We start from the raw sequence: 26,392 nt of genomic DNA on the forward strand, positions 1-26,392 counted from the left end.
GTCCAGAGCCAGAACCTCATTTGGTAAGGCTCCTGTTTACCCCCCCCAAAACCCCACTTTGCTCCCCAGGGATATTCCCTACGTAGCAACAGCTTTAAAGTCTTAGGTCAAGAGCGTTTGGCAAAACGGGAAGGAGTTCCTGTAATTTATGTACCTATGGTGCTGCACGAGCCTGAAGGCTTTGTTTGCCCTAAAGCTTAGTTGTTTTTGCCAAAAAGAGCAGTGAGTCCAATAAAAAGCAATTCTCTTTATAAACCTTGCCTTGATCATCTTATAAACAACTGGGAAAGTCAAAACCTAAAAGCAGTTCTCAGACCACCTTATTTACAATGGAAACAATTTTCAAAAGTCTAAATAAAGTAACTCATAGCCAATTTTTCACCCCCAGTCTTGGGTTCTGTATTTGGATGCCTCTGTTTGGCTGGATGCTTGTCTCTGGTTATAACCAAACACCACCGTTGCGCGGCCTCCATCACTGCTGCTAACTGGGTTCATTCCCTTGCCACAGTCGTGCACTCACTGGAGCAACCTCCCCTTGGGTGGTCTTTTCTCCTGTCTCCTCAGCACGGGTGAGACCAGGGTACACCAAACTCAACTTGTGTGCCATCAGTCCGGCCTCACCCCTGCTCCAGGCCAGATGCCATTTGTTGGAGGCCCCTGTGCCCAGGCAAGCACAGGAGGCCTTGGAGGTAACCCTGGCACTGGGATCACGGGGGCAAGTTTGCTCTTTGGTGAGCAGAAAAGGCCCAAGGGAAGGCCCCGCAGAGGGTCACTGTGGGCCCCGGCCGTTGGTGGTGGCCGTTGGGGCAGGAGGTAAGGGGCGGCAGCTGGTGCCGAGAGCCCCTCGCCAGGGGAGGCCCCGGGGGAGAGCAGGTGCTGGTCCAGAGGGGCCTGGGGCCACCACCGCCTCGCTGGGGGCCTGAAACCTCTACCCGAGTCTGGCCAGGAGTGGGTGGTGGGGATGGACTGAACCGGTGCACCAGCGAACTAGCAAGACGCGATCCCAGTGCCTCAGAAACAACCCTCTTCGCTCCTATGTTGTCCTCAGGCAAGAAAACCTTACCCTTTCCCTCTTACTTCTAGATAAACACTCCAATTCAAACCAAAGTAGACCCCTTCTCCCCACAAAAATTGGCTACTTTATCCATGACTCCTCTCTGTGATGCTCCTGCAACTTACACTTTTCCACAAAGATATTTCGCTGTAAGGTCAGGACATGTAAACTCTTCGGGTGGTCTCTCAGGGAGCCAAACATGCAGGCTGTGCTTTTATTTTAAGGAGAAATGGGAAAAGCATTTGATTACAAAGGGTGTTCAAACAGGCCTCTTTAATTTTGATTTCTTCCCACTTTAAGCTATAAATATAGCTGAAGATTACAAAGGGTTGTAAAGTAAATACCAAAAGACAACATTTACAGTTTTCCACACAGCTACACCCTAAACCAATAATATATGGAAAATGGTCCAAAACTTTGAAGTGCTATTATAGTTTGTTATATGAGAAAACACTGGGGTTTCTGTGTATTTATTTAGACACCTACCACTCCCTCACCAAGTTTTTAAATACATTTGTTTGCTATATAGAAAAACAGAATATTAAGGGGAGTTGTATTTTCAAGTTATTTGTATTACAAAAGCATTAAATGAAAGCAAATCATGCTAACAATGTATCTTTGACTTGTACTTGCATGATAAAATCAAGATCTGCTTTTAATCTATTTTGGAGTGGGGGAGGAAGCCTTTGATCTGATACACCTATTTTCTCCTTAATTATTTTCTTCCAACTGAATGTTTTTCCTATGATTCTAGCAAGAAACCTTTTTTAAAGTAATTTTTACCTTGGATCCCATTAAATAAGCAAAACGAAAGATTGGTAGTAGTATTTGTGCTTGTTTGGCAGCTCATTGAAGGCAGCAGTTGGTACAGATGATCTACCAATTTATGTAATAAAGCAATACTGAGGATTAGGAAGATTTCCTTTCCCTGCTTAAATTCTCTGTCATCTGGATTATAGTGCCTTATGCCTTCCAAAACCAGATTCTATTATTGTAGCTGATGGAATTGTATCTGAAGACCAGATTTTTTGTGTGTGTGTGCTATGAATTTGTCAGGTTGCACTGCCTACTTTGTGTTTTAATCTGTTTTTTTTCCCCAAAGTGTATCTCATTTGCAGTTCTCTGTGATGTTCCCAACCTAAGCAAAATTGCACTTTTGCTTCAGATAGACATCCTACATTGTGATTTCATTTTAAAACATTATCAGCATATATAGTGTGAGTTAAATCTCAAATCTCTCCTCGTATAGTTTGGTCTACTGAAGTTTATGGAAACACCTTAATGGATCTGAATTATCTCAGCCATGTGCTGGCTAAAGGATCAGGATGCTTATTTCTGGTAAATAAATGGTAACCCTTTCCATGGAACAATGGAAAATGGAACAAATGGTAAGCTTTTCCAATAGGAGTGGACTTGATATTTACTGTGTAACACAGCTTCTCTTCTTTGCTACATTTATAAGAAAGCCATTTGGTTTATATGGGAGAGCTTGAATAGAATCCACTGAAATCATGTGTAGTTTGGCTGCTAAGGATTTGAGGAAAGCTAAAAGAAAACATTTGGTTTAAAACACTGGATTGCACTGGTCTGTTCTTGGAACATGAACAAAAATATTTTGCCATTAAATGAAAATATTTTTAATTACAAGAGAAACCACACTGAGTCTGTGATGCCTGCTTGAACCCTGTGTCTACAGAAATGCATTAACAGTAAATTTCAAGTGTTTCCATCAGATGGCTACTATGCATTGGATGGAATTCTTAGGGCAAATAATTCTACAGTACTATATAATAACTTTTTCCTAATATTAATAGAAGCTATGTTGCCTCATTTTAAACAGTTCTGACAATTACTCAATTGTCTATGCATCTAAAATTTGTACTATGCATCTAAAGATTATTAAATTCCGAGTGCTATGTGCAAAGGTGTGTAGCAGCATTGATCAATATGTGTTCCAGGCATCCCTGTACACCATGAGATAGCTGAAGTTGTAAAGTGTAAGTTTTGTGAACACACTATAACCTTTTCTTAAAAAGGAGGTATTTATAGGCAAACTAACCTGAATTTTAGTGTTTCTGCAGTGGAAAGTTGCCACTAGGAAAGAGCATGCAATTTGTCTCTTCTGTAATTTTAGCCAAGAAGGAAGTAATACTAAACTACTTAAAACCACTAAGCCAACTGCAATTACTCAAGTAATTTGCTGAGATTACTCAAGAACGTAAGTGTGGGTCCTTGTGAATGTGCCATAGGATTTATCATATCCTTAAGGAGTTCTGACCTCAGCTCTCAGTTTCCAAGGAACAGAGCAGACTTTTCCAAAACTATTATTTTCCCTATACCATATATGTATTAGGCTCAACACTGCCTTAATGGAATTATGGCATGGTATTAATACTGCATATCAGTTCATTGCCTAAAATCATTGAGGAGTATTTGAACTTTTATAACTGTAGCAATGAAGATGAAATTAAGATGACCCTCCATGAAGTGGAAAGAAAAGCTTCAGGAATTATATTGACCTTATGTCTTTCAATGTTCCTTATTAGATACCCAAATAAGGTAGTTTTTGAGATGTAATACTCCCCGAAATACTGATCCTGCCTACAAAATCCTTGACTCAATCATCAGTGCAGCCAAAACATTATCTGGTGCGTATGTGCAGCCTGCAACACTTTAAAAACAGTCAAGAGAAATGCTTTGTGCTGGTTCTTCGAAAAACACCACTGACAGCGATCCAGATAATAAGAGTCTCCTCCCAATACAAAAAACTGAGTGGGTGCTACAGACTGTGAGGAAGAAAATAATACTAAATTTGAAATGAGAGATGGTTTGTTACTCTTCACTAATTTCTGTGTCCGACTATTTTAATTTGAAGCTGTACCTTATTGCCTCTTCCAGGACATGGAAAATAAACTACCTTTAACATGTTCTTTGGAGGAGCCAGATCTGTCTGATATGGTAAGATTCATCTCATTTAACTTTAACTGGGTACGTATCAGAACTAAGCTAGATGCCTGGTCTCCTATAGTTATGAGAAAGAAGAGAAATTATTTATCCAAGCTGCTTTTGAATGGGTTGTGTTAATTTCTGGTTTTTTAGATTGGCTAAAGAAAGCCTACGTGACTTACAGTAAATACCAAAGTTTTAGAAAGCCAAGCCAGACAAGATGAATTTTATAGTCTGCAAACTGGCTGCATTTCTTCCATATAAAGTTTAACAATTTTGGAGCACAGCTTTAATCCTTCAAGAGTTAGCTGCATGAATGTTTGTATAAATATTTAATAATAAATATTTAATATGTAAATATTTAGGGGTTTATAGTGAAGTATGTGTGGAATCAGACAATCTAAAGGAAGGTTGCAATAGGACATTTAATTCAAATTATAAACCGTAACTATTTGAATAAGGTTGATCTGTTTTTATCTTTATAAATGTGATCTATCTAAAGGCAAGTTACATGGGAGTTTATGGGGCAACTGAGAAATAGTGGGCTTTGTATTGTAATTATTAACATAAATTTTATTGGTCTCCTCCCTCTTTACAGGTCTTTCCAGACATGCTTCACTAAAATGGAAGGTGAGTAAATACATCTGGATTTGGTACAGAATAGTAAACTGAAATCAAACAGTCTAAACTGAACTCCATTTTCCAGCATCTCATCCATCTACCAATTCAACAGTACATCTTTAGTTATAGTAACTTGATTTGTAATACATTAAAGCAGTAGGAAAGGCTACACTAGATCTGGAGTAACACAGAAGAAGTAAGAAAAAAAAAAAAAAAAGCAGGTTTTACTTGCAAACTTGAAACTCCAAAAGACTCTCCATAGCACAAATTAAAATCCTGGAATGCCTTGAGTGTTTCCTGAGGAGTTAATGGTGTAAAGCAGCTTGAGAAACACCTTTAAATCCAGCTGGTTTTACATGCTTTAGCATGTAATCCCTTTACAGTTGTTATGGAGTAATTTTGCTTTATATGTAAGCTTTTTTCCTCATTGATATACATAAAGTAATCCTCCAATGTCTTATATGCTATAGAAAGAGAACAGAAAAAAAATTGTATATTGGTAACTGAAGTCATATATGTTGTAGAGCTGTAGAGTTATGTCTGCAGTGTTTTGAAGAGAAACTCAAGCTAGATTCAAATGAAGTAGCTCAGCTACTGGAAGCAGCGTAGCCATGGCAGCAAGTTCAGTGTCAGCTATAAAATCTGCCCGTAAATGTAAGTAAATATTTGGATAACTTGCTGGCACAGAGTTCTTGTGCTACAAGTTATACTACCTCAGCTATTTTATATGCCGTTCAGGATGACCTCAGCCTAAGAAGACAGCATAGCTGTACCTGTAGGCTGCTCAATGCCTTGCACAATAGGCTTGGAAGCACTCATGAAATGAGAAAGAAAAGGAAATTTAAAACTATACCTGTTCTTTATAAGTATCTGTGTAGTAATCTCTTGGTCAAAAATGTCAGACTGTAACAGATGCTTATTCCTAGTTTTGAGCTGTCAGTACCTTTTCCCTCCCCAGGACTCAAGTACCCCACATTATAGAGGAAGTGATAAGAATTATCAGTGTACCCAATGAACATTACTAGTTCTTGTATGTATATGTTTTCTATAAACAATGTGTTTACATATTTATCTAATTATTCAGACGATCACTTTACAAATTTATTTTTGTTTCTGCACTGTTAAACTGAAGAATAAGAAGACTAGTGGTTTTGGCCAATACTGTTTCAGGGTGCCCACTGAAGGCCTGATTCCATTCCTCTTGAAAACTGCAAACATGGATCATTTCACTTAGTTGATTTACAGTGCGGCCCCTATTCAGGGGAATATACATGTGGCAAGACACCATTCAATGTGTTGAAGAGTGTTAGCCTCAAGCTTCTAGACTAGTCGTTTAATATCCCCATGGTTTTGTTTCCTGCCCTGAAACAACATAAGCAGGCTACCATTTCTGGGGCAAAGAGATATCCCATTATGGTGCCTTCTGAGGCCTGTTACCAAAACTTACTTTGCACCACTGCTTTTATAGTCAGCGTCTGAGGGTAGTTTTCATACGGTGATTGAGGTATTATTAGTAACCGAATGATTGTTAGAAATCACTACAGCTAAGCCAGCTGACTTTACAATTCTGCTGCCCATAAAATGGATTTCAGAAAAGGATTTTTTTCTAGAATCTAATTTGGTTTAGACATGAATAATTTACAGGCTTCTTTTACAAGACACCACAAAGGATCGATACAGATATAAAACATACCCACTACTATATATGCCAGCTATTGCAAAACACCACTCTGTTCTTTTCACAAAACAAACTGCAAACATATGCACCAATTCAATAGAGGTTATTTCCTTTAAGTCACACAAACTATCCATTAATTCCATAGCTAATAGTGATTTTTAGTTCTTTTAGCTTTCTTCTAATTACAAAGTCAGATACCAACAAAAAAAAGTTGCTTTTCAGTGTTCAGCTTTGGGAACAATAATGGCTATTCATTTCTCAGGGTTTATTTCTATTTTAAATCTGTGCATATATGCTAATAGTTAGAACCTGTGCTTCCATAATGGGGGTAGCAAGGTGTTTGATACATCTTTTGTCATATTTATACTTTTATGTACTTACGCACAAATGAAAATTGGAAATCAGGAAATGTGGTTATTTAGATGGCCTATCCTTGTTTGGCTCTACAGCTACAAATAGGCAGAAAAACGCATGGAAATGCCTTTCTCTGTGAACATCCAAGGTCTGTGAAGTACACAGATCAGTCTTTATACTGTTATAATTAGGATTCAAAAATTAATATTGATGTGAACAATGATAACTGGCTCTCACTAGAATGATTTGGGTCTGATTTGAAAGACCTACATTTGAGACATAAGGTTTGTAACTGAAGCAATTCACATAAACAGAATTCAGGAGAATCTAGAATACAGTGATGCCCTAGTATATAACCGGAAAATTTAATTGGCATTAATATCTAACTGGAATCTAGTTGGTTAACCTCAAAAAGTGGATAGAAACCAGTGTAAGTGGTTACCTGCCATAAACAGCAACATCTTAAGACAGATTACATTTACCACACACCCAACATTCATGGTTTTTCATTCATGGTGAAACCTCAAAATTTTTTTTTCTGTAATATGTATATGCAGAGTTTACTACCCACCAATACAAGATAACATCGTAGTCAAGATTTGCCTGGTTCCAAAAATAGCATAAAATGTATAACTTTTAACTTCTTTAAGTTTGGAGGAACAAAATATTTAGAAGTTACGCTTAGTTTATAATCAAAACATAAGTCTTGCCAAACTCCCAAGTTGGAGTTTTTACCGAACCGGTTTTACTAGTTCTTGTCTTCAAGTTTCAGTGATGAACCAAAACAAAATTTACCCTTGGGGTAAACAGTTTGTATAATGTCAAATATATGACTATGTGGAGTATAATAGAATATTACCCTTCCACAGGTCTGGCCATTATTGTTAAAATCTAAATAACAAAGTAATATGCACCTGCACTTTCATTTGACCTTGGCTGCTGTCAGTGCTGTAAACCACATTCCTCTACAAGCGCCGCTCCTGAGAGATTCTTTAGTGCATTTTATATTCTGGTTTAAAACTGATGTTACCCAGCTGCCCTTATGGCGGGTATTCTTCTGTATAATATTGGAATGACTCAGCACTCCCTGTGCAGGTTCTTAAAACCTAGGCGGCTACTGTTAGGATCTAGTGATGTGTCTAACTTGTACTTTTTCCTTTAAAACTTAAAAATATCCTTCAGAATCATTTGTCAACTTTCCCTCTCCCCATTCCCATTATCTACAGCGGAGGGAAAAATTTAAAAAGCCCAACCTTCCTTTTCTTCACTTGGAATAGTTTACTCTCATTTGCAATGTCAGCAGAGAATTGCATGGCTTTGGAAGGTATTAGTTAACTTCCTCTTCAACGTTACGGGTTCAGAGACACCAGCAGCTGTACCAACAGCTGCAGTGATGGTAGGACACCACTGGCAGTGGCAGCTCTTGTCCCTGTGTTAGATTCTGCATCATTTTGAAATCACTCACTGACGAAGAGCCATGCATATACCACAGAAATTCCCATTGGAAACTCCTAAGGGCAAAGCACAAAGTATGCCTTTTGATGTGCCACACCGAAATAAACAATGCTACATATTTTTCTCTACTAAAAAGACTATAAACATTTTTAAATACTAGATATGATAAGACTAGGAAAGTCTTCAATTTCTACTGCCATAGCCTGGTAGTTCCTTACATTTTGCCTGAGCTATGATAAAATGTATTAAACATTGCTACTGCTGCAGTGTGCTAAACTACCTTCTACTAGGATAAATACTGTGCATATAAACTCGAGGAGTATCTTTTCTTTAATATCAGGGATAAACGATTTCCTATATTTTCTAATTGCAGTGGAACATGAAAGAAGTATAGGGAGATGTTTTAATCATTATTAGCCAAACGGAAAATTCTGGCACAGACTACTAATACGTCTTCTGGTTGTCTTGAAGTTGGATTCTGCTATGTCTGTTCTGTTGTGATATTTTAATCTTTTCATAGTTGATTTCTTTTCCATGCTTGCCCTTATTTACAAATTATTGCCTCATTTTGTTCTAAGATACTGTGCTTTCTGTTTCTATATCAATATATGCAGATTTGCATCTCAAGAACCCCCGTTTAGGCACTGTGGCATAATATGTCTCTAATACTTAGCTAACTCCCACATACTACAAAATGCAGTGCTAGTGGTAGCTCAGCTTCAGAAGTGGGCTATAGCATCCTAAACCATAATGGACGTACATTTGTGGCAGCGTTTCTGCCAGCACAAAAGCACCCGATCACTACTTGTGAGGGTCAGGTGGACAGGAGAGGTCAACAGGTCGTTTGCCATACACTGGCCAAAAGTAATGCGTGGAAGGAGGTTTTCCACACTCTGGGACAAAGTGGGGTTGATTCAGCCACTCATACTCTTGCATTAAAGACTGAGGAAGTTGATAATTTAGAAAAAAGAACTGTGGAAACAGACATCAGCACTAGTAATGTTGCATGTTCTCTGCAAATGTGAATCTTCTTTCTGTGAAATTAGCTTGGACAGCACAAAAAGTAGTCTCAGTCTATTAAAGAAAGGGGCTTCTTTCCTGCCTCATTTTTACCCATTGTCATCAATCACTCTCACACAAAGAGAACACAACATGTATATAATGTTCTTCTTATACCTTAAGAGTTTTTCCTGAGTTAATCCAGTTGAAAAGGGCTTAATCCAGTCGCAAAGGGTTTTTTAACTTGGATCATTTCACTGAGCTGATTTGTACAGGCACAAATAGGTTTTTTTGTCATAGCAAAGGAAGCATTAAATTGTAGCACTTTGGTAGGAATGAGTACTGGAGAGGAGGGGTTTGGGGGTCAAAGGTAGCAAGAACCTCTTTAATTGGCTTTGCCATTCAAGGAAACTGGAATGTCAAATGTAGCTGATGGTGTAAAATGCTAGTTCTTCAGAATAAAAGCATTTTTACCCTTACTTTGTATACGGTTTTTAGAGATGAGAATGTCTTCAGCAATTGAAAAAACTTGAGAAAACCTGACAAAGCCCAGCAAACTTCCTTATTGGTCACCTATGTAAGGTAATAATTACTGTTAAAACTAAACAATTTAAAAAGTTAAATCATCTTTCCCTACCTCTGCTATCTGTTATCTGCACTTAATATGTTATGCAAAGTATACACAAAAAAGCACAGTTAGCTGTGCTTTCCATTTCCTTTTTTCCATGCATTAACATTTTCTCCTGGTGTTTGGTGTATACCCAGTTCAGGAAAATTTAGAATCCAAACAAATATTTTCAATTTTATTAAGAAAGTGTATCAGTTATTAAATGTCAAAATTGTCGATCAGAGCTCTTTTCTCAGCTTTAACTACCTGGCAATATCTTTATATCGTCTAACGCAAATAAATTTATGATCGAAAGTGATTAACATTGTGATCAGACAGTTACTAGAGATTTGACATTGGTTAATGTGGTCGGAGGGGCCACTGCTTACTCAGCAAACCTGCATTCCTGGCTTGCTGCAATGTTTAGTAAAATGTGTCTGTGTAAAATCCTATTTGTTGTAAAATAATTTTTCCTTCACACTGTAATTGTCTGGTGATTATTACAAATGGGGATTGTTTGGAGCAGAAGAGGGAAATGCCAAATAGATAGAAGGAGAAAAATGTCCCAGTGAAAAGGTTAAGCACCGGAACTTCTTGACCAAAACCCTAAGGAATCTGCATCCTTGGAGATATTCAAAACTTGTCTGGACAGTCCTAAGCAACCTGATAGAGCTTTACATTTAGCCCTGCTTTGATAAAGGGTTGGACTGCATGACCTCCAGAGGTGCCTTCCAACCTAACCTCTGCTGTGATTTACAGTCAACTGGCCATGTCCTCAATTACCTTGTTTCAATCCCAGGAAAAGATGGAAATACTGTAGGCCAGACAATTTATAATAGAAAATGGATACTCAGTATAAATTTATGGTTTTGTTTCCACTTTTACTATTTTAAAGCTTAGTTTCCAGACTAACTTGTTTGAAATATATTTTTAAATGTGTTTATAGTCTGAGCTGCTCTGTATTAACTCTAAAAAAGGCATTTATTGTGGAAAACTTGACCCAGAGTTAATTTTAGAGGTGCTAGCAAATGCTGCTGTTATAAAGCCTCTTTTCCTGTTTATGGTAAGAACAGATCTTCTCTTTTCCTCAAACTTATTATCTTGCCAAAAGCAGAGGTCATTAGCAAGGTGAATCTCTGTTTTTTCAGTGCTTTTGTCAATACAATTTTAGGAAATACACACAACTCCTGTAAAATAGAAGTTTTCAGATGGAAACCTATTAAATTTTCAAATAGTTAAAGGAACGGGATTTTAGTCCACATTTTTCCCGTTGCTGTTATTGATGTTATTTGTATTTGGTATGAGGGGTGTCAAGAGTTTTTATTTTCTTTTTTTTTTCCGCCCCCCCCAGAAACTCTATGGGATATATTGTTGAAACATAAAGAGGTCCCTGCATTTTCTTCTTCTGTAGAATAAGAAGGGGTTTTCTAGAAGCTGAAATGGTTGCAGCTAATACAAGTGTACATCCATTAGAGCTTAGGATGCTATGCCTGTGATAACATTAGTAGTACTTAAACAATACAAGCAATACATCTGCCTTTAAAAATAAACAATATATTTAGTATATGATCGTGCAAAACCCTGGGAAGTCAATAAATATATAATACAGACAAACTTAACTTTTTACCCATATGAAGTAATACAAGTGCCATCAGTTTTCCAGTTTTTCACTTTTAGGTAAGGATCTTAAAAGTATTTTAAAAGATAGACAGGTTAATGGGGAGAAAAAATAGGCAGGGTTTACCCCCAAAATATATGTATAAGCTTATTTGAGGGTTTTAAAATACAGTCCCAACCCATCAAAGTCTTTGACAGAGGAGGCTGGTGGCAGGTCCCTTGTAACTGAGCTGTCAAAAACCAGTGAACACTCATAAAATCTAACTAGAAGCAACTTGCCGAACATCACAATGCAGAGCTGGAAATAGAATTCCAGTCTTCTATTTAAAAATCCTAAGATAAACAATAGATTGACAGTGTTCCCTATCTTCTATACAGTTTGGGATTTTTTTTTTGGCAGGCTAACAAAGTTTAGCATAACACTGTGTGGGCTTATGTGGCCTTCTTTCCCTCTGCAGCATTCTGAAGTTCCTTCTCATATTTTGTGTACCAGAAGCCTGAGCTGTCTCGCATCTTTTGAAGCACACATACAGTCACTCCCCCATTACTAATATTTTTGAATTCTGGGCTTATTTCAAATTTCCAAGATTTATTTATTCTAGATGCACTAGATTTCCCACTGATAAAAAATGGTGTGATGTTGGCTTACAGTATATAGATCAGTGAGCTGAAGTCAGGAATCTTCATCCTGTTTCCGATGTGCAGCTGAACCTTGGAGAAGCCACCACTTGACACTATCTTACTTTTATCTGATAACTGGGAAAATTGTACATACCTTCCTTTCTGAAAAAGCCTGGATGCATATGGATAAAAAATACTGAATATTATACTACAAATAATAAATGCTTAGAAAGATCAACTGAATATCAATTACATATTAATTTTTCAAGGAGGATTGAGAACATTAAAATTATGCAAAACTTACATTAATACTTAAAGAAAATGCCCTTACAGTATGTAAAAAAATAACCATATCTTTATTTTCTTACTGACTTAAGTGTTAGTTATTATTCTTCAACTAAGTCTTAACTTTTTGTCACCTTGAGTATCATATAAATAAAAGAAAGCAGGTCACACAAACCTTGAATGCAAGTGAGAATATACAGAAAGCACTGCAGCTATCAGAAAATTTGCAGAGCTGTGCTGTGGGAAGGAGCAGCAGAGAACAATAACAATGAACGGGGAAAGTTACAGTAAATGTAGGCAGAAGAGAAGCAGTCACAGTGTATATGCCTCAAGACTGAGTTTGGTAATTCATGACTGGCTTGGATCAGTAAGAATTAAAGATTTTTACAACTGAATAGTCACTGTGAAAATGAGGTATTTATAACTATACCTAATCTTGACAAATATATTCTTTTCATACTACAGCTTCTTTTCTTGATAAAGAAAAATCAAGTAGTAATTTGAAATCTTGCAGGATGGAAATTGTTGTTGTTCTCCACATGTTTCACATGCTATCCCAAATTACAGAAAAATAGATATAGGTCTTTCTTCCATTCAGTTTTGGAAACTCCCTTCTAGATCAATATAAAGCAAGAGCTGGCAATTACGACCCATCACCTACTTGGGTGCTAAGGACTGAAATAAAATGTGATTCTGGATTTCTCTTAAAAATGTGAAGTCCACAAAAATATTTCTGAATATTTTATCATATAGAAATGTAATGGAACTTCTAGGTTTTTATCAGTGACCTGCAGAACTTCATAGATTTACATTAATACCAAAACTTTTAATCCAGTATATCCCTAAACACTTTACAGATTTAGTAGATGGTCAGTTAGGGCAGGGAATAAATTTGTCAGAAAAGAAGCCTTAGTGAGGACCTAGCAGCAGCCTCCCAATGCTTAAGAGAACGTTGCCCACCAAGAGTCTGATGCCAGGGTCTCTACAGAGGGAGGGAAAACAGAATCAGGCAGCCATCAGGAATCAAGAAAGGAATGTATCCATTATGGCTAGATATAAAGAGAACATATGTCAGTATGATGGTATTGAAGCATTGAAGCAGGTTTCCCAGAAAGACTGTGAGGTCTCAAGAGGTTTTCAAGATCCAACTAGACAAAGCCCTAGGCAGCCTGGCCTGAATTCAGTGTTGACCCAGCTTCGAGGAGGGGGTTGCACTAGGTGACCCCCAGAGGTCCATTCCTGTCTGATTAAGACTCTGATTTGATTTGCAGCTGACCCTGGCACTGAATGTGACAACTTTTGAACAGGCAGCGTGCAGCACTGCTTAAGAGTTTGGGACAGAAAGCAAGGTGTAACTCTGACACTATCAATGAAAATTTAGCTAAGTAGAACAAATGTAGGCAAATTCCAGTCCACTTTGCTCCCAATAACTGAAGTGAAACCCAATGAGCATGCTACAGTTTTCCTTTATGCCTCTTTGGGCAGTCACAGTCAGTGGTATTTGCATACATCCCATTTTTGTCCTAGTCTCCCTGGTATTTTTGAAAAGATAGTGGCATAAAAACTTCACCATATGAGAAAGTAATTTCCACAAATCCTTTATAAGGACTAAAATGTAATTCTACTAGTGACCTTTAAGTATTGCAACTGTTTAAGAGAAATATACAGGAAGCAAAAATTATCCCAGGAGTTGATGTCTCATAAAAGGACTACATGACCTGTTAGCATTGGCATGTGGACTGTAGTGATGTATAGGAAAAAAATGGAATGGAAGTGATTAACACTAGCCACTGGAGGGTTCTGGTTCTGCTTTTGTTCTTGGGATGCCCAGTTTAAGTTAGATCATGATCTCTTAGGCAAGAGCACTTTGGTTCAAAGGCAGTTAATCCCCAAATGATTCCAGAGATGTAAGGACTATAAGACACTTGTATTCCACCTTACTTCCCAGATTTTATATTTCAGATATTTTTTGCTGTAGGATGTATCCTGGTACCTACTCTAAAAATCCGTTTTTCCCCTCTTTCTGTCTGTAACAGGAGTCAGAAGCACAAAAAAGGACATGTGTGCTAGGAACTGTCTCTACTTTGTCTTTCTCCTTGTCTCCATATGGCAGCAAAATAACAATTCCTTAAGATGTAAAGAAAGGCATTTTGAATTAAGGAATAACAGGTTTTAAAAAGGGATTTAAAGAAATCTCAGTACCTCTAACTACAACGTTTAACTAATAATCACTGCAGCATGAAGTCTTCAGGAATCATTACTCAGACTCCACTTACAGCTCTTAGGTGATGCGAAAATACTTTTCCATTGTATTGTGGATTGTGCCATCCCCAGCCTGCATCTGTCCCAGGCCCCAGCAGAAAGGCATAGAAGAAGGAGGTCCTAATTAACTACCTCCCAGTTGCCACAATATCCAGTTTAGCCGTGACTGCCTACTATGGCATAGTTCTCTGTCATTGCAGCGTTTTTCTGTTATTCTTGTTAGCCTTTTCCTCAACATTTTAATGAAAAAAATTAACAAAGTTATAAAATCATGTTTAGAAAATACAAGTATCAAGCAGAGTAGGAATAAGAGAGTTGAGTGAGAGTGCATACTGGATATTTACAGTGGTGGGTTTTTTGCCTTAGGAAAGACCACAGGTACTGCAGGTTTTCTAGATGGACTAGCAAAATGCTTGCCTGGAGTTATTTCCACAAGGTGGTTGACAATGGCTGCTTTTGGTTCAGGGAAACATGTTAAAAAGCTTATTCTTTTCATTAATTACATTTGATCAGTAGCTCAGTAGGGATATTATTGTCAGGCCTGTGGATGCCAACACTTTCTCATAGCAGTTACATGATGAGCAGTGTTTCCAAAGTTATTTCTGAGTCAGAAAGTAGCACTACTCTCCAGTCAAAGCATAATATGCTTTATATTTCTTCATACTCTGAAAGGAAGATAAGGATCCTCATATTTCTGGTTCCAGTATAGCTCCTCCTTCAAAGCCTATCACCCTGTGGGTCTTTCATACTTTCATACTTTTTATGCCTATCCCTGAACTGACACAATGCCAGTTCAACTCAGTGCATAATTAATCAGTATCGATTGTATTCATAGTAGATACAAGACTCCCATCAGCTTCAGATTGCAGAATAGTCTTCCATTGCCATCTTACTTTCTGTTGCCTTTCCTAGTGTCTGCAACCTTGGAGACATCTATATTTACAACTCCTTGTGATTTATTTATAAGAGCAGAACCAGAATCTCCAATCTTAACAAGAAAGGCATCTCAAAGGTCCGCCTACATACAAACTTGCAGTACCTAAAGTCAAGGTTATGCTGTGGTGTTTTCTGTTGAGACTTTTCATGGAAAACTGTCAGCCTCCTGATCTCTTCTGAGATCTGCCCCTCTTCTCAAGGTAGAGACTTGAGAAGACTCTTCATCTTTTTTCTCATCAGATGATAGGAAGAACCCTTCTCCCTGTATTATGACTCACCCTTTCTGTATCCTCCTTCAAATCAATTTAAAAATATGAATCAAAGGAAAAGACACTTTAGAACACATTTCTAGGACAGTAAATGTACCTTTGGCAGGACATAACACTACCTGGATCCTTTTACTTTGGCTTCATGCCATCAGAAGCCATCTAGTCTCATCTGTGTACGATACATACAAACTGGCAAAAAGACTCATCAGGAAGTGCTTTTCAGTTTGAAGAATCATCCATTAATCCACATTTTCTCAACTGGGGCCTTTGTGCCAGATCTTTTGGCCATGGCTTTCCATAAGTAGAACCAGGGCATTTTGCTCCCATGTAAGAATAAGCCCAAAATTACTTCTGCGTACATTTCAAATACAGTAGAACAAAGGTCTATGTGCATCTTTTCACCAAACTCATTTATCTTTTGAGTCCTCTGAAAAAGAAGACATGTTAATGCCCTGCTAATACACAGAAGATCAAAAGAAGCAAGTCATATTTGAAATTCAGAGCTGATACATGAGTCAGCTCTGTCTTTTGCTTCTTCATATCTCTGAGCTTCATGACTCATTCACTCACTTGAAGGATATCTGTCAGACTGTCTTTAGCCATTATTTCATAGTCAGACTTCTTCTAGTCTTGCACAAAGTAATAGCAAGTTTTCATCTGAGACTATTTTGTGTACCTTCCAGTATTTTTCCTCAAACCTTTTTCATCTCTCAGGGGAACAGGGATTGTATTAAGATCTTACATATCTGAGGAGCATCACACCCTACACACAAAAAAATGCACCAAAGGCAGAAGCCTTCTGGTGTTCAGGACATAACTTCATTAAGCCCTACTTGTTGGCTGCTGGTCCTTTTATTTAAAAGGAGAAAAAGCATCTCCTGTTACACTAGCCAGAAAGAAAACAAGTACTTTGGAAGGGTAAGAAGACAAGCAACTAGAATAGAAGCTCCTTTCCGTCATTTTCCTAGCTTTTATTTATATTGCCATTGTGACCCTTCTGAAGCTTCTTTGTTGCCTGCTACTGGAGCCAGGACAGCAGATTAGATAGGAGGTTATGCTAGTATGATAGATCTCTCCATATGTTTCATACTGTATTTACATTCAGATGATAACAGCAGTAATTTTTATTTTTTTTTTAAGTAGGCCACCTGTCCCTCATGCAATTGTGTCAGCTGCTTAGGTTTAAAAATAATTTTTGCTAAAAAAAAAAAAAGTATTCATACTAATAGAACCCTAAAATGTAAGATAATGAGATAAAAAATATATTGCTTATAAACCTCAATGGGGAGGGGTAAATCTTAGCATTTTTTGATTGCTCATTCACATTCCAGTCTTACTTCCTTTTCCCTCCATTTTTTTTCTCCTTTCCCAGCTGAATAAGATAATATTCTCCTTCACAGAAAAGGGACACATGCAGAGACAAAAAGACATCGTCTAGCAACTCCTGTTCAGCTACCGTTAGTTTGTACTAAAATTTAGGGACTTTTTTGTTTTGCATTACCAGGGAAAAGGCCCTGTAAAATTTTTGGTGCAGAGAATGGTTGCTGGCAGTCAAAGGTTTAGCACAACTGTTCTGCTTCAGATGGGCCTGCTGCAAAAAATCCTAAGGCTGGGAAATGAAAAGGAACCTACATGGGAAAGATGGGATCAGAGCAGTTATAGAAGAAAACTATTCAGGAGCATGAGGAAAAGATAAAGTAGATACAGCTAAGTAGCAAAGAAAATGGGCTAATTCAGCTGTCAGTAGACATTGTGGTAATTGTTACAGCTAAGCATTTTCATTAATTTGATGTCACATCCAGAAATTCTTATGATGTTACAGACAAGCCTTAATAAGCCTTTTCAGCTGCCTGGCACCATTCTTCTGATCTACTAGTTGTTTGCAAAAACGTTGCCTCTTTTCCTAAGGAGGTTGAGAATATTTCCCATACTTCTGCTTGACGCAGTTTCCTAGAATCACCTTGATTTTCAAACTTGCAGATAGAAACAATAAACTGGAATTTATTTTTATTGTTCCCTGATATCCCATTTCCCCCTATCCCTTTGCCAAGTAAGAACCTGCACTCTTACTATGTCTATTTCTTCCAAACCATTGTTTCATACAAGAAAAGCATTTCTTCAAATGCTGCTGTTGTGTATAGAGAAGGAGCTCTGAACCTGGAGTCTGTGATGTCAGATGTGTTTATTTTTAGACAGAAAATCCATTTTTGGCTTCAGTCATAAGGGAAACTGGTTTAAAGAAACGGAACCCATTCTCTTATTTCACAGCTTCTAAAGCATGTCTTACTTCAGATAGTTTGAATACTACAAGCATTACCCTCCAAAACCCACCCTGCAATAGTATCCAAAGGAAAAAATAGGATAACTTTGTGATACAGCTTTTTCTACTCATGTAAGTCAAATATTGAGTGTAAAGTTTGTTTTTGGTTGTTGCCTTGTTAAAAAAGAAATAAAAATCATGGCAGTCTCAAGCAGTTTTTCTCTTTCTCATGAGCTTTAGCAAGAGCAGTCATTCCACAAAGCTTCCGCACTTTTTTCCTGACGTTATCCAAGGGTGTTCTCAATAACATGTAAGCCTTTGGAAAAATAGTTTGGAAAACTTAGTAAGTACCTCTGCTCAGCTTTTGGTCGTGAGAACTGCTAATACAGCAATTTTTGAGAAATGCAAGCTGTATGAATCACTAAGACAAACGGAAAACAAAAATCACAGGGTTTGCAGGTCTCGGAAATGAAAAGCAGAGGAAGCCCGTACCCTTTCAGAGATGCTTCCAGCAGTCCCAAGCTGGACGGGCTGCCCCTGAGGACCAGGCTGGCTGACAGCGGCGGACGGAGCCGCAGCCGGGCACCTGTGAGGCGGGAGGCCCGGCGGCCCCAAGCGGGCGGGGGGCCTGTGGGCCTCCCGGGGCCGCCCGCCCGCCTGCCAGCCATTGGCCTGCCGCCGCTTCCCGCCTCCTTTGAAAGCGTGAGGAGGGCAGGCGGCCGCGGCGCCTCGGCAGTCGGGCGGCGGGGCAGGGCTGGAGCAGGGAGGCCGCAGGTAACCCCCGGGCGGTCGGGGGGCGGCTTGCTGCGCTCGCGGTTGTGCCTCTCGAGGCTCGAAAGCGGGTCCGGTCGGCTTTAGGGAGCTTCAACGAGGTTTCGTTGCTCGTGGGTCTTCTTACAAAGTGGTAGCATTAATCAAAGTCGTCTGAGTTTGGGGGGGTGAGTGTAGCAGCTGAGTGCTACTGAGCTGACAGCTTAGTGCTTCATAGTAGGTAGTATTCTTTTCCTTTGTGTATTTATTTGGGCTCAGCCTCTACTGACTTGTTAAGATAGGCTTGCTATCTGGGCAGCTGAACTTGTGGTTGTGCTAGTGGTGATGTTTCTTAAGGTCATGACTCCTATGAGAGTAGGGCAGTACTCTGTACTTCTGAACTGTGATGCTTGTGAAGTTGTGATGGAAACACTCATCGTATAATTTCTTCTGTGGATTATCTTTTCATCTACTTTTTCAGTTGCCAAAAAACAGTGACATTAGTGGTGAACCTGTAAGGTAAGCTTTTTTCTTGTTTGAAAGTCTGTGATGATTAAAAAGAACTAGTTAATTAATTAAAATAGTTACCTGGAGACATAGAATTCACATCATCAGTGAAATGCATCTAATTCCCAAATTGTGAAACTTAGAGTTGTTAGGTGGTATTATGTATTTAGCAAGTGTATGCTGATGAAGAATCTCTTTAGGAATTGATAGTCTATTTGCATTTGGGTTTAGTGTATTTTATTCTTTCATAATTGGATGGGAATAATAAATCATTCTGGAGTTACCTCATCTTTTTTGAGGCAGGACTATCAACTAGCACCTCCATGGATATGATAGGGCTGCTGTGAATACCGGGTTACAGAATATAATGTTAGGCTTGTATAAACTAGTTTGCAGGATCACCCTGATCAATACGCTACTTGAAGAGAAGGCAAGGAAGAATTATGAGGGACTATAACTATGGGGGGGTACGGGATACTTCAGTGTAAAATACCTACATATGGTTTCATCTGCCCTTAACACAGCTGTAATAAAGGCTGCAAATATGTGCAAACTAATTAGAACATGTGCTTATTAGTTCTTCCGTATGAAGTTTCTGCACAGGTGTCTCTTATGGCTTGGCTACACAAGTAAGCTTTATTTTTTTTACTACTGTTTACTCTGTCTATAGAGTCAGCTTGAACTAGAGATTCCTATATTGTTCTTGCTTCCCCCCACCCCCCCCAACCCCCATCTTGCAGCTTTAGTTCTGTCCCATGGCAGAACTAAGCAGGAGTCTGGTGGTTGCTGCCTTTGAAAACTGCCTGGGTGTCTCTTTGGAAATAGTCAGAGTTTTAATGCACAGGCTGGCTGTCTTCGTTTATAGAATTACTGTTTCCAATAATATCCCTGCTGGTCTCATGAAAGGGGAAAAAAAATAAACAGTAATGAAAAAGGCCCTGGGTTTGTTCCAGCTGAAAGGAAGAGTAAACTTTCCTCTCCTCCCTCCCTCCCATCCTGCCTCCCTGGGAGGTGAGAGGGAATGTGACTTGTACGTTGGCATCCCCGTGGAATTTTGTGTGTGAGAGGTTTCTTTTTCCTCATAAAATAAGTCATCATTCTGCAAGTCTTAAGTTCTCTCCCTCCTAACTCCTGTCTTGAAAAAGGCGTTGTGAAGTCAATCTAAGGTAATGATCGTGAGATGCACTGCAAATTCCTCTGCCAAGTTTTGTGACTTCACAAATGTGCCACTTGCTCTCAAAAGTTTGTGGCTGTGCAAAACTTGCAAACAGTAGTTACCAAATTAATTACAGACCATTCCTGCAAGCTGCTCTTCAAAGGCACGCTTCTGGGCTCAACGGGACCAAGTTCTGTACTTCTTCAACAGTAGGGCTGGGCTTGCAGGGTTAGGTGTGAGGCGTAGCCCTCGGAGTGAGCCTGTGTGCTGGCACTTTTTTGCTCTCTCAAATCCAGTGCTTCAAAGAATAATATTTAAAACTAAAGGACGGACAGTGTTTCAGATGGCTGTATCTAAGGAATTTAGAAAAATGCCAGTAACTGTTCACTTCTTTCCTTTTAGCCTTCCTTCTTTAAATGGCTTTATTTATAAAAGAAATAAAAGGGGGGGGGGGGGGGGGGGCGCGGGCTCCTCTGGCCAGCAATTGCTGTACCTGTACGTACATCTGCCTGCAGAAACACATTTTTACTCTCATTACTATTTCTACTCTTGAACTGTTACTCTGTCAGTTATTATCTTCTTTGTATAATAACTTTTACAAAAGTAAAACCCAATTCTGCAGAGACTTGCATGCAATTGCATGTGTGCAATCGAGCATATGTGCATGTCTTTGTAACCAGCAAACACCCTGCTCTGCCTGTGGTACCTCTGTCTTCTTTTTTCAGCTTTGTTTGAAAGGGTGCATTGCCCAGTTATAGGAATTGGGGCGGGGGGTCAGAGCAGGTAGTGAAGAAAGCTGTGAGGTTCCAACAGATTCCTTCGAGCGCTACAGGTGCGTATGTGCGTTCACCTGGCAACAGGAACAGCAGCAGTCTAGCTGAATTGTTTGTTTGGTTACAATATTCTATTTGTATTAAGCCTGGAGGAGGGAAAACTTAAAATCCTGGCATGCTGTCTATACCAGCGCTCTGCCTGCCGCTGTTACAGCAGGGTAGAGCTTCCCTGTCCCACACAACTCTGAGAGTGCAGAAAATGTTTCCACCCTGTGCTGGAATAAAGCAGATTCCCCCTTCCCTTCCCCCACGCTTTTGGGGGGGTGGGGGGGGGGGAACCAGCGTGAGCAACCCGAGCAGAACGGCCAATAGGCGGGTGAAGGGGGCTTTCCCGGGATGTAACAAATGGAGGGTCAGGTGCTTTCCTTGAATGCGGGGCGGCGAGGCGGGCCGGCCGGCCTGCCTGCCTCCGCGTGACCGCGCCGGGCGCTGGGGCCGCTCGGCTTCAAGGCAGGACAGGTGTATCTCGGCCAGCCACCAGCTTCGGTGCGGATGAGTTGACAACTTCTCCCCCGTCCCTGCCCCCTCCCCGCAAATCTCGTGTTTGTTGCACTGGAAGGCTCCGGCGTCATGCCGGGGGAACTCGTTTTTAAAAACAAAACGCGGGGGGGTGGGGGAAATCCCTACCCGAAGCAAAGCCGAGGGCGAAGGCGGGGGACAAGCCGGGGGGGGGGGGGTTGGGGTGGGGGTTCAGTGACGAGTCATCCTTCATTTGAGCTCGGGCTCGGGTCCGGCCTGGCTTTGGGGCTGCGGTTCGGTGGCACCGGGCGTCGGCTCTATGCGCGCGCGCGTTGCCCGCCGCCCCGCGCGGCCACCCCCCCCCAGCCGGGGCGGCGGGCAGCGCGCGCGCGCGGAGCCGCGGGAGCGAGCGGGCGGGGCCGCGCTCCGGTAGGGGCTCCTGCCGGTTTTTCTCGCCCTGCCTGTGACTAGCGAGCGGCGCCGGGGGTGAGTCACTGTTTGGCAATGGAGTGGGCGGGCGCGCGCGCGTGTGAGAGAATGAATGATGTCAGGGAGGACGGTGGCTCTTGCGGCGAGCATGAGACTGGCGGTAAACACGGTGACGGTGGCGGCGGGCCCGAGCGAGCGCTGCCCCCGCCGCGGAGCCGCCCTCCAGCGGGGGAGCGGTTCCAGCTGCGGCACTGCTGAAGCAGCGCCGCGGGCGGGAAACCTCTGCGAGAAGTGTCGCCGCCGCTGACGCCCTTAAAGCCAGTCCCTTTCGCCGCGAAGGAGAAGAGTCTGAGGCTGTGAGAGGAGCAAATCGCAGGGGGAAGGTAGAGATTGTGGCAAACTTTCTAGCTGCTTCTGCGTGCTGCTGCCTCAGTGGAGGGAGTGTCTGGCCGTGAGGAACTGCAGAGCCCAAACCTGAGAGCCCCGAGGCTCCAAAAAAGACTTCCAGCTGCCTTTAGAGGAGGAACTGCCAGCAGAGCAAGCTTTTCCATATACGGCTGAGTAGGTAAGTTGGGAACGGCGCAGGTGGATTAAAAGCATGGCATACCACAGGTACGCACTTAGAGAACCTCTTTCGCAGAAGACCTACATGTGAACAAGACACAGACTGGGGAGAGCAATCCTACGCTTGCTCTTCTCTGTTTCTACAGTATGTATGTTTTGCCTGTAAAATAGTCGTAATTTTACTCCTGAAGAGGCCCCTCTTCACTGGGGAGGGCACCTGCTCTTTTGACTTCCCTCGCGACTATGTGACGCAAGGAGCATACTTCGTTTGCTAGTAAAATTCTGTGCTCTTGATGTGGGCAACGTGTGCGTACCCCTGAGAGCAGTGCCGCATACCTAGCTGAGCAGGAGGGGTCTTCAGAATGCCTGATTTCAGCTCAGGAAGATAAAGGATTGCTGTAAGGACCATAATGGTGTTGTAAAGGTGCGTTGCTATAGGCTTTGTTTTTGTTTGGTGTTTTTTTTGTTGCTGTATGTCTGCTCCACTGAAGCTCTTCTTAAACTTCCTGAAGTGCACTTAAGTAAACTTCTTGACTTAGTGGCAGAGTATGTTCCTGTTAACACTGCATGTTTTCTGGCTTAAATTTAGCTCAAAATCCTTGTGAGAAGTAGTTAATGCATAATCTGGCAAGGTAAGAACTCCTAGAATACAGTGTAGATTAGCTGTTGTTCAGTTTAATCAATTTCTGATATTTTTATTTGATTTTTTTTAACACCTTAGAAAATCAGGTATCTATCTATCCTCAAACCACTTAACAGCTGTTAATTTATACACAATTAATTATATAGGCGAATGGTTCCATAGAGGTATTGGCGTAAACCGACTAGGTACATGATAATTTTCTGCAATAGCAGGCCTTACAGGAGTTTTGGCAAGCTTCACTTTAAGTTGCATTTATTAAATGGTGTGCCTAAAAACCCAAACTTCTTTTTAAATTACATTTAATGCAGTCGCTCATGTGTATTATTATTTGACAGGACAGGTTTTTGGAGACTGTATAGCCTTAGATACTTTTTCTCAATGAAACCAATAACTTATTCTTTATTTTAACCTAACTTAAATGATCTAGGGCTTAATTTACTAGAAAGGTCAATATGCTTGCTTCCTTTTTTTTTCTTTTGGATAGGATTTACATTGCTGTTTAGTAAAAACTTATAATCTATGTCTGATTTTAGAGAGATGTATACTGGTGTCTTTGTCCTTCAGAAAAATATTCAAGTGTACCTTCTGTAGTATGTGCAGTCACAAGGGATATGTAGACAAATTGGAGTGGTGGTGGTGGAACTTTAGGTGAAATTGTAAGGTGACGACAATAGTAGGTAGATAAAGGCCCCTAATGAGAGTGATTGCTGTACTGTCCTTGAAGTGAACTTATACAATGGAAAAATGAGAACTTGAAGAGAGCAAAGATGTTTTTTTTTGTTGGTGGATGGATTCAGGTCGGTAATCTGAATCTAGAATTACTTTATAAACCCCTAAATTTCAAATATTGAGCCGTGGTTGGCACGTTGACAAACATCTATTTTTCTGGATCATAAAAGTGTCTTGTGATTGTAATATTGTAAGACACAAAAATGATAGGGCTTAACAATCTTGTTTTCATAAAGTAGTTTTCTTCTGAATTCAAACCTTAATGTTCTAAGTAGACATCAAAGTATTATATCATGAATGCAGTATTGTGAAAAACTCATATTTCCTTATTAATTAAAAAAACCCGAACCCTTCCATACATACCTCTCGGTCTCTGGAGGAGCTGAATAAGACACTTCTCAAGTATTTTTCATTCTAAAAAACAGAGTTCTTTATTTAGTGTATCAATATACCAAATAAAAGTATGAAGACTGGAAAATAGTGTATTGATTTTTAAGGATTAACAAAGTTAGAAAGAAAATATTGAAACAAGTTATGGATTTTTTTAAAAAAAGTTAGTAGTTTTTAAGTCTCGTAGTATAGAAATGGACTTTGAAGAGGCAGATATTTGTAACAAAATAGCATACGTCTTCTGTTTGGATATTTTTTTAAATTTTGACGGGCTGTTGGCCTGCAGTGTTCTTGGATACTGTTTGTGGGGAGTGGACAATACAGATGCTGTGACGTTTTATTTAGTATGGATACGGTATTGCAGCAGTCCTAACAGATGCTGGGAAGATTAATGTAACACTAGGTCCACTGTCTTCAGAGATGTCTGTCTGCTGGGGGAATTGTTTGTACCATGGACGCCACTGTCCCCGAAGATGCTGCGGACACTAAGAATGTCAGGCATCCAGGCACCACTGTCCCAGCTGATCCTGAAGACCTTAAGAGCTGGGAAAGTTTTGCAGAACACAGATAGCTCTGTCTTGTCCATTCTGCACCTGTTTGAAAGATATTTCTTAACTATACTGGACCTGACTGTTTTACGGATGCTCTAGGAATTTAATAACCACAAGTATCTCCTATATGAGGACACTTGCTTATATTATCACTGTTTCTCTTCCCCAGAATAGCTCTTGTTTGGAGATATGTGTAATACAAAGAATAAAATACTTCTTACCAATATAGTTAGTTTTAGAAGTCTACTTTGTAGCTGTTGAAACTAATTTTAATAGGACTAAACTGTATACTACAACTAAATCACATTCAGGAAAACCTGTTACTTACCCTCTAGCTAACATATATGTAGGTAGTACTTGTAATACAAGGGGAGTGCTGTGCCTTGTGGTCATGCTTGTGGTTGCTGAGTAAAACTTCCTGCCTTACTGTGTTAAGTCCCTGCCAAAAAAATGCAATGTCAAGTGTGGGTCCTCTTGTTGTTTGCAGTCTGATGGCATTAAAAAATACTGAAGTCTAGTCTGTTGTATGGATGAAGAAATCAAAATAGTTTGTCAGAGTATCTTAAGCTGTTCAGTTAATCACAGCAAACAGAATGGTTCTTAATAAAACAGTGTTCAGGTTTAAATTGTCTGAGAAAATTATTCTTGAGCGTGATCACACAGGAAAATTTTGTTGCATTCCCACTGACAAGATAGTTTTATAGTTAAAAAAGCACATATCCAATATTGAACTGTGTAATTTCCCAGACAGAATACTTTTTCTCAGATGTGTAACCCTAGAAAAGGCAACATCCTGTTCACCTGAAATACCTGAACAAAAAAGCAGGTATCTTGCTTTCACTTACCTTCACCTGTTTATGTAGGTTAACTTGCAACGGCCCTGTTTAAATTTCAGGGACATCCCACTTAACTTTTGTTTATGAAGTTTATAAAGAATAAGTTGCTGCTGTCCGTGGAACTGTGAGGTTTTCAACAGGTGTGTTTTGCTGCTGCATAAAGCAATGTCTTACTATTCCTGTCTTTTAGAGTTAATTTCTTGCTGCTCCTTTCTGTACTCTTCTGTTTCCTTTTCTTTATATATGCCGATTTCCTTAGGCTGAATCATAGTAGAATCCTGTGCAATGTGGTAAGCTTCACACTAAGCTTTGCAGTTGTTTTTACTTGTCTGTGGTTACTGATGCAAAGTGGACTAGGGTTGTGCACCCATTCTTCCTTGAAGAAAAGATGGTGAGCCTCTTGGGTGCAGCACCAAATGTTTTGGAAAGTTGCATCAGCTTAACTTGGGTGATTTAAGCTGAACTGATGTGGAGCACTTATTGACACTTTTCCTTAAGAATGGCTAAATTTAAAATTAATTCAGGATTATTCTTGATTTAGTAGTAATCTGGAATCTTAAATGGAATGTGTAGAGTTGAAT

General features: G+C 39.9%; 1 protein-coding gene across 4 annotated transcripts in view; it reads left to right on the forward strand.

Annotated features, from left to right (window-relative positions):
- The first annotated feature begins 3,966 nt into the window (after window positions 1-3,966).
- Window positions 3,967-26,392, forward strand: part of SGMS2 (sphingomyelin synthase 2) — a 46,253-nt gene continuing 23,827 nt past the window's right edge. Inside the window, exons 1-2 of one of the 4 annotated variants that reach the window (XM_064450083.1) lie at window positions 3,967-4,012; window positions 4,599-4,630. The gene's annotated coding sequence lies outside the window, so the exon portion shown is untranslated. The other 3 variants (XM_064450084.1, XM_064450082.1, XM_064450081.1) reach the window with 3 other exon arrangements.

This window comes from Phalacrocorax carbo, chromosome 4 (genome assembly GCF_963921805.1).
Source record: "Phalacrocorax carbo chromosome 4, bPhaCar2.1, whole genome shotgun sequence".
In the NCBI taxonomy this organism is placed as follows: Eukaryota; Metazoa; Chordata; class Aves; order Suliformes; family Phalacrocoracidae; genus Phalacrocorax; species Phalacrocorax carbo.